Source organism: Amphiprion ocellaris, chromosome 7, assembly GCF_022539595.1.
Source record: "Amphiprion ocellaris isolate individual 3 ecotype Okinawa chromosome 7, ASM2253959v1, whole genome shotgun sequence".
NCBI lineage: Eukaryota > Metazoa > Chordata > Actinopteri > Pomacentridae > Amphiprion > Amphiprion ocellaris.
In genome coordinates, this window is record NC_072772.1 from 14,163,128 (window position 1) to 14,179,096 (window position 15,969).

The 15,969-nt window shown below is 39.0% G+C and overlaps 1 protein-coding gene across 15 annotated transcripts in view; it reads right to left on the reverse strand.

Annotated features, from left to right (window-relative positions):
* Nucleotides 1-15,969, reverse strand: part of gramd1bb (GRAM domain containing 1Bb) — a 118,790-nt gene that overhangs the window by 80,620 nt on the left and 22,201 nt on the right. For 2 of the 15 annotated variants that reach the window (XM_055012110.1, XM_055012107.1), the window contains exon 1: nt 12,971-13,117. The exons of the other annotated variants lie outside the window; for them this stretch is intronic. The gene's annotated coding sequence lies outside the window, so the exon portion shown is untranslated. Of the gene's footprint in view, nt 1-12,970; nt 13,118-15,969 lie in introns of those variants that run through there. 15 annotated transcript variants of the gene reach the window in all.

Below are 15,969 nucleotides of genomic sequence, written 5' to 3' on the forward strand. Positions count from 1 at the left end.
GAAAAAAACTTTTGCTTGTGTCTGTGTTCAGCAGAAACAAATTATGAATGTGTTACAAACGATATGATCTAATATTACACTGTATTTTCATCATTGTGGTCAACAGACAGAAATTGTCATCATTGCAGAAAAATGCAATGCATGTCAATAAATATAGTGTTCTACAGTTAGAGCTTAAATGCAGAGCAGGTCATGAATAGTAATGGGAAGTTGAGTTATTTTTGACAGAAGGCAAATTAATGTTTATACAGGTAATCTGCATCAGCCGATTAATTCACTGCTTTGGCCAATGATTATTTTACAACAAAAAATGAATAGATTGTGCAGTGGAAGCAGCATTGTCAGCTCTCCATGGTGTCAATGCGGTCATACACAGTGGGTGCTGTGGAACAGTGGAAGCTTGCCAATGCCGGATGTAAAATGTTACCTGAGGGGAAATGGTAAGACTAAAATTCACATCTTTTAAAGCTCAGTATATTTCATTGATGGCTCTTATGTAATGCAGCAAGCCTTGAACTAGCGGAACTATCTTACAGGGCTTGAAAAACTATTATATGGGCATCCCCAGCCTCCACTGCTAATTCAGAGGAGCTGTGGTCATAAAGCTTTTATCAGATTTGTCATTTTGAATGGTTGTGGGGTGAAAAGCAAGTATATCTATTAGAGGCAACATAAAACTTTGCATTGAAATTTAATTTCTTGTTGGTACCTGGCAGCATAAATTTTTCGCTATTACTACCACTGAGGATCTCGATAGATAGCTAAACATACTGTAGCTGCCGTAAAACGCTAACAACTTATCTGCAATATATATCAGTCATTGGATGCCCAGCTCTGAATAATTGGCAAAAACCCACATTGGTGGACCACTACAGAAAGGTTCCCAATAAAACAGCAGGATGTAAACCACCCCAACCCTGCACCTGCCCACAATAACGAATCACTGCATCAATCTGGCTGGATCAGTCATATCAATGGCAGCACTTAGGCCTGGGAGCACTAACCTGGAGCACTCAGTATCATATGTAGTACATCAAAAAACACCATCAGAAGCATGCAACACTGAGGAATCAAAGCTATGATGCTGAAAGCAGCATGACTGAGGCTGCCTGGTGACTTTACCATGTGCAATAAGACAACCTTTTCAATAACTTTGAAAATAGTGGGGGCTCTATTTGCAGAAGACAGGCTTGCAATTGCTAAAGGCAGATGATTCCTTTTTCTACCGCTCATTAGGTGTGTAAATAAAACTGTATATTCAAACATTGCTATCAGCAGCAAAGAGACAGCCAGTTAAATATTGTGGGTTTCCTTTGATTTCGTCACAAATATTTGATGCAAAAGAGCTGCACTGTTACAACATAAATAATAATATGCGAAGACAGTGGTACTGAAGTTGTTCATGTGTCCTACCTATTGTGTCATTTTATTCACTACAGCATTAAAACCCTTAACTTTTAATCACAAAAGTTTTATTTAAAAAACCAAAACTGAGCATTCTACCAGACATATTACTACTTGACACATCTGCATATTCTGCATCGCATTATATTGTGCTATGACAGCTGTTCAGAGACAGTAATTGGCTCTCTTAATATTTTGTGTGCTGCGTTTAAAAAACTGAAGACACAAGGCATTAAAGTTTCAATAAGTTGTCAAAATCCAAGCTAATTAAGCCAACAGTAGAACCAAACCTTACTGTAGACATTAATGTGCAATTTTGGCTTTTTGTGCATTGTCATGACTAATTATATCCTTGTTTATTATAAATAATTAAGAACAGCTAAATCATAGATAATAATGAACTATTCATTCTTTCTACTTGCATTACTAAATAATCACAAACTCAGTATTTAATATTTATTATGATTTGTGCTATCAAATGCATTAGTGAAACAACTCCGTCCTTTAAAACTCTGGGATAGAAAAACATTTTAAACACAGAACAAGGAAATGCTGACAAACTGAAATCCTTTATAAATGTTCCTTCACGGTGCTGTTTAAGTAACAATAAATATGCACAATGTCGATCTAAACAAATGCACACACATACATGCATTCATACATACATGCAACTTCGAACTGTCAGGCCAAACTGACTGAGTGTGGACCTCAGCTGCTAGCTATTTAGGAAAATGGAAATTACATAAAGCTTTTTAATTTTCAATTTTTTCATAATATAAAGGCAAAACTGCTTTTTAAATTTTTCTTTTATAAACTGCTAAGAGTGAACGACCCTGGCTGCTGTATAGCCCAGCCCACTTTGATGGGTATAGATCATAGACTGTGGTAGAAGGTCTGCAGTGAGCATCCATCAAATATTTTACTTTAATATTACTTTCAGGTACATGCACAAATACCACTTACTTATCAAGGTAAGTATGTAGAATTATGTATACTTTTACATATATCAGGGTTTTAATCATATTAAGAATACTTTAAATCAGTGTTCACAATTATATCACATCAGTTACATTATTTTTTTATTTTCTAACACCTACATATAGCTTTATTATATCAACAGAAAATAGAAGCAGCTTGTGGATCTGAAAAATTGGGCCAATATGGAAGTGGCTTAAGCCTATATTCTTTCTAATAGCCAGCAGAGCGCAACTCCGCTGGTTGCACAAAGAAATCCAATTGTATATAAGCATATGAGAAAATAACCTGACTTCCAATTGGATTTATTATCTCAATAAACATTTTCCAAATATTTTTACGGTTTCAATCACTGGTTTCAAGTCTCCTTCAATAAGGCATAATGTTGATTTTGTAAATATGGTCCTATTTAGAGCAAAATAGACAGTAAAGCAGGGTACGCTCTAAGTCAGCTCCACCCCTCATTCTTTAAATTCCAATTCAATTTAACCAAGATAGCGATGGCAAAATTCCTACACGAGGCTTCAAAGTGGGTCGACAAACCACTGGATTACGTCACTGTGGCCACATCTATCTTATAGTCTATTATTATTTATACATCATTATTAAGAGCTGTAGGGTGTGAAGAAATATGAATTTTAAATCTGATAATAATGTGGATTACATCTTATAACTTAATTCATAACAAATATGTTGTGGTTGTTTGAACATTCTAAGAGCATTCATTTTAAAGTCGAACATCACAACACTGATTTGATCTTTTGTATTTAGATTTCCACACTGAGGTGCGAATAGCCCTCCATGCTATCTAAGAGGAAACTTTTGTCATTAAATACTGCCTGTAATTCAACACGGTGTAAATGTTGCAACACACACACTGACCTGGAGGCTGAGTGTGGACGTGGGGAAACATCATGCATTAATCATGGTAAAACATCGTTTCTCGTTACAGTTTCACACGTTCCAGTAGCCTCAGGTTGTACTCTGACATCGCTGGGCTCAATCCGGGTGAGCACTTGATGTCATTTAGAGCAAGGAAGCATGACTAAGACAGTGAAAAAGTTCATTTAACTTCCTGCCAAGACTTTTATGCGTGGATTTCATTCTAGTTGTTTAACAGATTATAGACTGCATTATAGACTTTCCCAGAGTTATGCATGAGAGAAATACCATGAACAACTGCTATAGCTGGAGAGCCTGTTGATGCACCTGTATACTGTAACAATATTAAAACTACAGTGCACAGCAGGAAGACCCTAATGGTCTAGCCATCTTTCGCCTCAGCGCCTTTTTGCACTTCGCCATGCGTACATTAGTGGAGTCAACAGATGGACCTACCACAGAGTAGCTTTGCTGTTACAGCTGAGACACAGATCAGAGTTTTCCATCACCGCGATGACTGCACAGCACAGAGCAGCCGTGTGATTTGCTTGACTTTCACGCGTCATTACTGACCATCAAAGTTCAGCTCTATTGTTCCCTGCCACTCTATTCTTAGCACTATGTCTCTGTCAGCACAATGTCAAAGGCTGTGGGCAGATTATAGAGGCATGCTAATGCTGATTAACAAACACTCATGGAAATACATGCAGCTCTGATTAGCAGTGCTCTGATTAGTCAAATGAATTATTTACAAGTGCACAAAATCTACAGCATATGGGACTGGGAAATCTTTTTGTCATGGTGGATAAAGTATGAAAAGTGCTATTAAAAAGATTAGGCTGCTGTCCTTGGAGTACAGAAGTTGGTATTTTAAAATCACATCTTTTGTCCTTATATGGAATTCTGAACCATAAATTAAGCAGCAGGCTTTTGATACTTCACTAAGCAGCACTGTGAAACCAATCTAATGACTACTGTGTGACTGGTGAATCGCAGCTATGGCAGTGGATGTAGCACTGATATCAGCGTGGTTAGTAGAAGCATGTGGCCATAACAGATTTGAAACATCATTTTTTCAAAGCGGGAGGGAGAGCGTGCTCTTTTAAATTTGGTACGCTTGCTCCTTGGCAGACAGAAGGCTTAGAAACAACTTGTGCAGAAAGTACTGGATCGACAGCAAAAGACAGGAGGTGCCAATCAGGTATTCCAACTCTGAGAGAAGAGCTGCTTCATATGCCCCTCAACAAACTCAAGATTCAAATTTTAAATGCCAACCAGACTGGTTTTGGAAGTCTGTTGTGCTGCTCACAGCAAGTTTGCATTAATTATGTTAAACACACATTTTGATGTGTTTTACCGTGTTTCAGTTCCTTCAATGATTGAATAAAGAATTAAAAGGTCTTGGAAATCACTGTATTTACTATTTTTTTCATCAAATTCAGCTCTTGAAGTTACAGGTACATTCAGTCAGATAGTACACATTATGAAATTCACATTTGACATACTTCAAACCCAGTCTTTCCACCTAAATACTATCACATAGCAAGCCAAAAAAATATCTAAAAAGTATATAAGTACAGCAAAAAACACATTGCACAGATAAACATCACAGCTCTATGCTGTACTTTGGTGTCAGTATATCCCTGAACAAACTCAAGACTCAAATTTAACACCTAATCAGACCTGTTTTTGAAATGTTTGTTGTACTACTCTCAGTATGTTTATGTTAACAATGTCAAGTACACATCATGATGTGTTTTGGAGTTTGTTACTTCAGTAAATGTACAACCCACACAAGAAAGAACTGAAGAAGCAGTGGCATTTGATGTGTACAATGTAAGGCGGCAAGATTTTATTGAGCAAAAGTGTTATTTTCTATACAAAAGGGGCAAACAAATAAGATAAAATAACGTATTCACTTAAAATATTTATACTCTTCCTCTGCATAATGCCTTTCTCAGGCATGATGCTCTTGATGTGTTAAGGTGTGGTGCCCATACAAAACAACTGACTCCCCAAACGCTTCATTGAACTACTACCCACTCAGGTAGAAAACTGAACAGTGTCACAGTGCTTTAGAACGCTGAATCTAGCTGGCTGATGGGCAAATATTACATCCCCGGTGAAGGTATGATGAGATTATGAACTCTGCTCACGTAACACAAAGGACCTCATCTTACCTTTTCCCATTCCTACACTAATCTACTGTATAAATCCGGCTGGTGCTCCAGAACAGCACACTGACTCACTGTAAAGACGAAGGCACACATTGTACTGCAAATGACGTGCTCAAATAAGACTGCTCTCTCTCTTAATAAAGCCCCAACTCTGGTTTTATACCATTCACTAGGAAGGGAAATCATTTACTGTAAAATGGCTTCATTGCAAATACAGTGGGAGGATTATTTTTGGGTCATGAGTCATTCATTACAAACCTACATGTTATAGTAGCAGCTTCGAAACTGAAAGACTATCTCAAGGCTTCCTTGCAGCAAACTTTACCATGCAGCTAACCAATACAGAATCTTTTTAAATCAGACTTGGCAAGCAATCCTATGTCCCACAGTTCTCATCAAAAAAAGAGGGCTGCCTCCTCCTTCTCTTGAGACACTTTCTGTACTGATCAAAACCCATGCTTTCATCTCTTATTTAGGCACCCTGCCTTCTAAAAATAGCCTTGATACACTATGGAAACAGGCACTCTCTTTGATGAAGTATAGTAAGTAGTATTGTGTGAGGCTGCAGAAGAGATGCATCATAGCTAACTGTGATTCAAAACTGAGATGAAGGGAAGTTTAGATATATTTGGGCAAATTAAAACAATCTCAGACAGCTTCAAAAGCATCGTATTTTAGCTGAGGGTGTGCAATACTAGATATTCTGTGATTGATGAGTGCTGATCAGACCGTACCAAAATCTGTTTTGAATAAATCTAAGGCAAAAACTAGGTCATAGTGCTGCAGGCTGACACTAAATTTTGTATCTCTATCCTACTATAGGCTCTGGATTTCCATGCAGCAGGTCACATCATAACTGAAACAGAAGCTCACCAAATCAGACACACTGGTTCACTAACTGGCACTGATTCCATGCTCAATAAATTCTGAGAATTTGCATGTTTTTTCGGATAAGCAGAAGAAACTGAAAAGGGAAAAGAGAAAGCAGCAGGTTTTGCAGTGTGATCAGTATAAGCCTTAAGGAGCTCTAATAAATGCAAAATTACTATACACTCTCAAGGTGAGGATGGTGTCCAGTTTGGGGACCCCAGAGTTGCATCTCTGCATTTTGCAAATGACACGGTTCTGAAAACTGCAAAAGATCACAACCACCATTGAGTACTGGTGCAGTTTGCAGCTGAGGGTGAATTTGCCAGGAAGAGAGTCACTGAGCACCAGCACGTCTGAGGCCACGATTCTATGGCAGAAACTAGCAGATTGCTCTGTCTGGATTTCAAGTAAGTTTCTGCCCCAAGTAAAGACATTTGAGTATCTTGAGACATTGTTCACAAATGACAGAAAAATGGAGTGTGAGACGGACAGAGATTGGGGCAGAATCAGCGGTAATGAAGACATTGTACCAGACCATCATGGTGACGAAGGTGCTCAGCCAGAAGACAAAGCTCTCAATGTACCAACTGGTCCATGTTACAACCCTTGCCCATGGTCATGAGGTCTGGGTAGCGAATGAAAGAATGAGGCTGTCGATACAAGTGTCCGAAATGGGTTTCCCACGTAGGGTGGCTGGGCTCAGTCTTATAGATAAGGTGATGAATTCAGACATGTGGAAGGACCTGGAGTGGAGTCACTGCTAATTTAAAGGAACTACCTGAGGTGGTTCAGGCATCTGATTAGGATGCCCCCTGTATGCCTTCCTTTGGGGGTTTTCCACATACTCCAAACTGGAAGGACAAACCAGGGTAGTTCAAGAACTTGCTAAAGGGGTTACATAACTCATCCGGCCTAGGAGTGCCAGAGTTACCCCCAGGAAGAACTGGAAAACATTGTTGGGAAGATGGATCCCTGGAAGCCCTGCTTAGCTTGCTGACAATGCGACCCAACCCCGGATTACAGAGGAATATGGATTGATGGATGGATAGACAAAAAAACAGTCAATGAAATCAAGAGGAATCAAACTAGAAGCTTTGGATTTTTTCATTCAAGCCACCAAAAATACAAACAGTTGTTTCTTAGCAGTGTTTTAACCTAAATAATGGCAAGATTTGTCTAAATTAAGTCAGATTCAGGCTATTACGTTTTAGTTTTATGACAAGAATTAGAAGCCATTAAATGACACTAGCTAATGAAGTACTGATGAGACATTCCATTTGGATCGGTCATGCTATACTGCCTCTAACATTTGGTGTTGTTAGTAAGAATGATGTGTCTGTGTAGCCAGATTTCCATCTGGCTGTGCTGAAACTGTACTCATGTCCCCCAAAACTGCTAAAATTATTATGTAGTCTGGAGGATCTGAACAAATCAGACCTGCCCTTGCTGGTACACAACATCCCGAACAACACTGTAAAGCACCTATGTCCATGTTGTTAGAACATCCACTTTTAAATAAAGTACTGAATAAAAATCTGCAGGTAGTGTTGCTTTTAGAGCTAAAGCAGCCATAATAGGATAAGATCTGAGACTTTTTAGATCCTCGCCCACAAATAATCTAATAATCTAAACAACTTATTAAAGCTTCCTCATTAACGGCAAAACTGCTTTGGCTGCAGGCAGATTTCTAATAATATTTTACCATTTTATATGAATTGATTGGCTTTGTTTCCCTAAACTGGTAATCCAACTGATGGTTTAAATCCCTTTAAAGCCTCAGTTTTCGAAGGGAAGACAAGAACACTGCAATCCGTTTTTAACTCTTTGCTTACCAAAAAAAGCCCTTTAAACAGATACCAGTTACCGAATCCATGTCTAAACCCACACAGAGTGCTCAAACGGGGAAGTCCAGACCACAAACCTACATGTTCTATAGAAGCAAGGCACTGACACAGAAACAATAATCCCATCACCTAAAACAGTCATATCAGTATAGGTTTACCAATGGAGTACATAACCAAAATATCTGAACCTGTTAACCACAATGGAAAAAATGTGCCTCTGCATCTTGAACATCACCACTGAAAGAACATATTTAAGTGGGCAGAACTGTCTGTTAGAATAGAATAGAAATACTTTATTAATCCCTGAGGGGCAATTTGTAATTTGAAACGTAGAAGACACAACTGCGGCAGAGTATATGAAATTGATTATAGGTTGTAAGCTGAGACAATAGGTTTACAAGCCACTCTTTGATAAGTCAAGCTAAGAAAACATAACAGAGTATCAATGTCAAAAAAATAACTCTAAAACTTCTGAGGAAAACAGAACTGCGAGCAACAGCACTGTCTGTTCACCAACTGTCATTTCCTGTGGGGTTAAGCAGCACTTTCCCAGGCCTGACAACCACAAACAGCTGAGAGAAGAGATGCTGTCGGAAACTGGGAGACATGAGAGTGTGAGAAGCATTTAAAGTGTTCTGATTCAGAAAGAGCTGGCTAAAGCGATGGTTGCCAAGAGTTAAGCATTATAACTGCGCCTGTTGGGTGCACACTGTTGTTTTCCTGTCAGTGAGATAAAGGTCTTTTCATTATTAACAAAATATACTAATTAGTAATACATCTAAGTGTTTTTTGGATGTGTAAAGATGTGCAAAGGTGACAGGAGAGGTTTTTGAGATATCGCAGTCACTGTGCCTTTTGAGAAATAATATAAACAGTAGCGGTTTCACTTTCTGAGGTGTTACGCAGTACATGTGTTAATAATTTAGTGTACAATAAATAAGTAGACTGTTAAAAAGTTTCCATCGTTTGTGCTAAGCTATGATAAACAAATCACAGGGCTTTGAGATGAAGCTGAAAGGACAATTGAGACAATATTCTCATTTGAGTTTGGTTAAGAGGCCAGTCTGAACTGTTCCTTTGACGAACAGCATTTGCAGTTTCTCTTATAGCTTCAAAAGTCAAATGCTTGTACTGTGTGAAATGAAAATATCATAGCCTATAAGCTTAAGATATTATTCCTCAGAAAACAAATAATGAGGCACCTGCAAAAATGTGCATGCACACACACACACACACTGAACAAGATCCTGCTGCGACACTTGGGGATAATCTGCACATTCAGCTTCACACCCCCTGAAGAGTTTTTCTCCTTGCATGCTGTGCTGCATGTGCACAACGTAGCAGACGTCCTCTCGAACAGCTGGACAGTCACGGTCACATTATAAAACCAACCAACCAAGGATCTGTATCTGTTTAAATTCCCCATGCTTCATTATCTTCAATGCAGTCACCAAGGTCTGAATATGTTCCTTCCCTGAGCCTTACTATAGCACAGATTACTTTATGTGCAGCATATATGCTACACTGTACAGCTGCTAACTGCTTCAGGTTATTACCTTAAAATGTACATACCAGCTTCCAATGTGCATTCGACAGCACTAGCGCCCCCAGAGGGTGCAGCAGTACATCACCAGAAATAAAGAAATTATTTAAACGTCACTCATAGACCAATTTCCAGCGCAGAAAGATGACTATGAATGACTAAAACAGGTTGAACTTTCCTTTAATACAAATAAGCGCAGAACACAGCTGTTTGGTAAAAACAATTTGGTTACAGTGAATGAAAACTACTGCAAATGTACACAAAAGAGACGACTGGAAAAACAGTGTCCTAAGTTTTCGCTGTGAATTGACTCAGCTCCATTTCATCTAAATCTCCTTTGTAATGCCACCTCTTTGTCAGCTCCTAGAAAGTTTGTGTTTGCTTCAACCTAACTCTCACAACAACAGGCCACAGTAAACAAGCTGGCGATGTCCAAAGGAGATATATGGAAAAAAAGGGGATAGTTTCTATTTAATGTGGACTAAATTACTCAGAACTACATCATGAAAAAGAAGTTTTAACAAACTGCTGGATGTAGCCGTGGAAAAAGCATTTGATAAAAAGGTCACATATCCCTTGTTTCTTGTATTTCTTTTGTGTCTTGTTCAGCAAAGTGACTGTTGAAGGCAATGTCAAGGTTAAAACACAGAACAAGAGGAACCATTGTGTAGGTGGGCTGCATATATCAAGATATGGCCATATGAAAGCAGTAAAACCACGCTTTTTTAAAAGCATGATTCAACAGACCGAAATTTATAGCTTAAATAACAAAATGAATTATGAATGAAACAATCTAAAAAGTAGCTGAAAATTTAAAAGGCACCATGTCACACCCCTTTTTAAAAAGATAATGTCAATAGCACATGTCCCCAGAGTGTGTATTTTAAGTTTCAGCTGAAAATGCTCCACAGATTGTTAATTCTACCATGTCAATAATACAGCTGCTTTTGGCCTTGTTCCAAACATGCCATTTCGGTGTCCGTAGGTTTACATCTAACTGAACAGCTGCCCACACTTCTTCAGGAAAAAGGCCGCGGACACACCGCATGTACTTTGTTCAGTGAGTGATAGTTTCGCATAGCCAGATGCTAAGGTTCGCTATAGGAGAAACTTGTTATTAAACCAATCACAATAATATAGGCTGGAGCTAAGCGAAGAATGCAGTGACAATGTTCTTTAAAAATAATGACAGGGGATTTGGTGGAACATTTTAACGAACGGAGTCGAGTGCTGTCATGAAAATGACTGATTAACCCTAAAGAAATTAAAAAAACAACAGGGCTGTATTACTACTTAACTTTTAGTGTAGGGAGTTGTTAGCCTGGAGGATGTCGTAGTTTCCCTTACTGAAGGGCATTTAGAAAAGGGTAACATGTAGATAGCGGAAGGAGTGGAGAAAGCCACATGAAATGAAGTGTCAATTGCAGAATTGTACCGTACCACCATGGACTTTCAAAGTGGACCTACATGTGGTTCAAATCATACAAAAACAGGTACACATTGGTTAGCAACATGGACAACTACATTGCCCTTCATATTGCACAAAGAAAAAAAAACATAACTACAGGGCTCATGTGGATGTTTCTGAAAGGCTGCCTGTAATTTTGCACTTCTAGAGGATATAACTTCTGACTCCAGATTGACTTGTATGTAACATATGTGATTGTTCCAGAGGGGTGCGGAGCATAGTGGGCAGACATTTGGGGTTCAATCAGTGTAAAGCATGTACGAATCAACGCTCCAAAGTCTAGCAGTGACTACTTAAATTAAGAGGTCTTCACAGTAGATTTAAACAATATGAATATAGTAGGAAAGTCCCAAGCACGTTACTAAAATCAGAACCCGGAATGGGAATTTTGTACTAATTATTCTCAGCTATGACGCATGCCCGATTCTTTTTGAAATAGTGAAGCAAGCTACTAATGCAGCAATCAGATGTTATGCTGATATTTAAAAAACAGCATCCCAGTTTATCACAACCTCTGTTAACACTTGTTCACTGGCCTCAAGTCCTTTGGCCTCATCAAAGTCTTTATCACAGTGCTCCTTTCCTAGCTATACTCCCACAATGCTCTCTGCTTGCCAACATGTATGTGACCGCCTCCTTGGGTCAATCAGTTTGAACAGTAAGCGAATCTACAATACCGAAGGTTGAATTATCCAGGTAAATGATATTAGGTGTTAGCAGATGCTAGATATTAAATGACTTTGACCGTATCAGCTGTAAAAATAAAAATAATTTTTTGGGACATCATTAGTCATAAGTATCACTTGTTTTCCTGGTGCATGTGCAATTGAAGGCCTTGCAGTGCAGACAGCACACAAATTTTGCTTGCACATCGGCATCTACAAAGAAGTCTGCGTGCAGAAGACCTTTGGGGATTTTTACCGACATGAGTGAACGACACAATTTATGACACGCTTACCGTTGCAGATTAGTACACGGAAAGCATGAATTGTCCTGAAGTGAGTGGCCCAGAGGACCTGTGATATTGCAAGAGGCTGCAAATCTGGGGCATATTTTTTAATCTTAAGGGGAAGTAAAGAAACATGAGGATGGTAGTTTCTCCTCTGTTGTGGGACTGTAGGCTCACAGGAGACACAAAAAATATGTTCTAAAATGATGAAAAACTTAATTTTGGCTACATACAATGGAATCATCACAACTATCAGATGGTAACATGTAGTCAAGAGAAGATGATATCGCAAAGTAAAAGCATGGACAGGAACAGCCGGGGATCGAACCTACGACTGATGCACAAATGTGCTGCACAACTTTTATTATTAGGACAGCTAACACAGGCTTGGTTGGAAGTTAACACAGCACGTGAATGTTTGAATAGTCGTTGTCTATATGTGTTTATTTTCACACTAAAGCCTAATAAAAACGCGTCCCCCCCCACACAGCAGCATCTGTCTGAGACAGGCAGCAGGAACTGAAGCCACAGCAAGTGCATTACTGGAGCGCTTAGCTCACAGCGACGCAGGAAATTACAGGCTGCATTCACTCCGAATTACAGCAACAGTCTGTTTACTGTGACCAAATCAATACACTGTTGACACTCTTAAAAGCGTCGACTTGGAAGTTGTAAATCAGTGTCGCACGCCGAGTTTTTGAGTTGAACTTACCGACTAAACTGACGTCGTTGCAGGTGGCGCATTTCAAACTCAAAGCTAAACGTTAAAGCCGACGGTGCAGCTTCATCAAAGCTGTGAACGTCGGAGGAAAAAAACCCGGTAAAAGTCTGACAGGGTTCATTAGTGTCTCGTTTTACCTTCGAGTCGCCGTCGAACAACTTCCACAAACTTCCAACGGACTCAGGCGCAGAGGCTTCACAGACTGGACTCCTCCATGCTGACAGGTCCGCTAAATCCGCTCCGGTCTGCCGCTTTGTTTGCGCGGACGAACAACAAACTCAAATCAGTGCATCTCGGAGGCGGAGACCCGTTACTTCACGGATGAGAGCCGCAGAGAGCAGACCACTAAGCAGTGACCTATCAGTGTCTGGCCAAGCACCACTAATGACCTCCCTTCTTTTAACCTCTTAGTGGCCCGACAGCTACTCCTTCCAGACCTGCTGTTTTAATTCCCCACAATCTGTGATGTTATTCATCCATTTGTTATAAACACACAACAGAAAAATCCTCCAAACTGCTCCACCACAAAGACCAGCAACAATTGAAACCATCAAGTTGATATTTTGAATCAACGCACATCGTCTCTATGTGATATATACTGTATCCAAACATTTGCAGCATTGTTATTTATAGTCACTAAATTATGTTGTACAAGTTTATTACTAGTTTAGAGGAACGTGTTGGCTTTATGATCATATTTCAGATTTGAAGTGGCTTTTTCAATTCCGATCAACAGATAAAGTATCTCCAAACCCAAAACATTGTATAAGGATTCACTTCTGTCTATAAGACACATCCAAATCATAAATGACACATACATACTCTGTGAAAATCAATAAAAAGTGTGAATCGATTCTATCACTAGATGCTGTACATAAGTGTGCTGTGTGTGCAAGGCCCAGCTTTTCTAGTATCCGTATGTCACATCAACACAAAAGAGCACTCAATGAATCTCGGCTAATGCTGTTACACAATACATGTCCAAGAAGCATGAACGCTTCAAGTGATCTCACAGTGTATGGTGACAAAGAAACACATTCAGGCTGGATAGTACTGCAGCACATAGCACTATGTATTATAGTTCATGTCCATATGTGTAGTGTATCAAAAATAAAAATAATTTAGTCTTACTGTGTGTGCATAGATGATAAGTGGACAGATCTGCAAAGACGCTGTATTTAGTATTTTTTTCTACTTAAATTCTTGCAGTTACAGTTATATGTAGTCCAGAAGGAAAATATACATCATAAAATGCATACTTGGCATACTCAGTTTTCACAAAAGAAGACCAAAAAAGACATTAAACAGATAAACACCACAACTCTATTGTCCGCTTTTGTGTCTTTACAGTTGCACAATTAAAGGGACCACAAGCGGGGTGCTACACTCACTGAGACTTTCTCCAGACATCATTAAAACTTTCCAAAGTGCCGCTCAGTGTTTTTATTATGGTACAGACAATGCTGGTTTTCACATTTGCTGTTTTTTCTACTTCCATCAGTCTGTCATTAAATAACAACCTTCCAATGACCAGTTCATCCAGCAACATCCACAATCCATAATTGCTCTACCTGTTCATGTTCACACACACTGTATGAGACTTGAAGATGGTATTTTCACACTAATGGATGAATCCGAGTTTCATTTCATGCTTTCCAACAGTCAAGACACCCTTCATCAGTGACTGACCAGTTTCAAAAGACAGCACAAAGACGGACGATTACAGTGACTTATGGCTCAGATCATGAGGTCTGACCTTCTCTGCCTCTTTGGGAACAAAGGATTAAAGGTTACAGACAAACGATGTGGGCAGTTTGTCGGCCAGTGTGTGCGTGTGTGTTTATGTATTTGTGTGGTTCCACGCATCTCTCTCAGAGTGTGACTTTTTCTGAGGCCTTGTGCATGCAGCATGCAAAAGACTGTTGTCTGGTAGAAACAACTTGCCTCTTGGATTCTATGGAGAGCCTGAACAATGTTTCTATTGATTGAAAAGTGACAAAGACAAAGGCAGAGAGAAAAAAAAGAGACAGACAGTCCAACAGATGAGACAGAGGCAGATCTACAGTTACTATCTGATTACAATCAACATCATTCACTCTCAAAAAAGACTTTTTACGAGGGAGAAAAAGACTTCTGGGAAAGCTGACTGAAGCATCCAATCTGTCAGTTTTTTGATCAAGCCACAAACGGCCTGCATGGGATTTCATGTACACTGATATTTTATGTGGCTGAATTTAATATATTAAGCAAACCACCTAAGGTGTCGTGTCATCCCCAGCCTCTTCAGAAAATTTAACTCGCATGTCTCATCAAAAACAGAGCTTCATTTTGATTTCCATTCATCTCCTTTTTTCAGGCTACAAAAAGGGATTAATTGCAATCATATATAATTTTACATTCCTGGGATTTCAAAGATCTTCTCATACATGCGTAGGCGAGTTCTTCCTACTTTTAGAAAACACGAGATGGTTAACATTCATATATTCAGCTTTTTGTATACAACATAAGATTGGATATAGTTGATTCCAGTTAATATTTAGAGTCTGACAATCATGAAGCTCTGGCAGCTAATGGATTTTCACACTTGCATGGAGGCAATTACAGCAGTTAGTAGTGACCCCTGAGGGTAATGAGATTAAGATTAAGATGAGATAAATGTGACATGTACAGCAAAGTGTATCAGATATTTGACGTTGCACTGGCTATATAAAGCAAATGAAGTTATTTGTAGCTTTGGGACTCGTAATAAACTGCTAAAAGGGTTGATTAGCATTTCTTCGGGGATACATACATTTTAACAACAACAAATTAATAAATGCCCATCTGTAAAACTAAAAATAATTAACCACAAACCTCATCTGAGTGATGACAGCAGCTCTGAGTGACTGCATAAACAGCTTGATTTATAAGTGGGCGAGCAGTAATCATCCTTAGAGAAATAATGTAGATGTAAAGAAAATTATTCCCACTCAGATTTATAACTAAATGTCTTTCCTGCTTCTCCTCTAACCATTGTCAATGTTTGTGTGCAAGAGTATAAATGGATGCATGTGCAACCGAAAGTTACAATGTCCCTTTTCTTAAGTCAGGGCCTGAAATAGCTACTGTTTGATAAGACTCCATATATGTATACAGT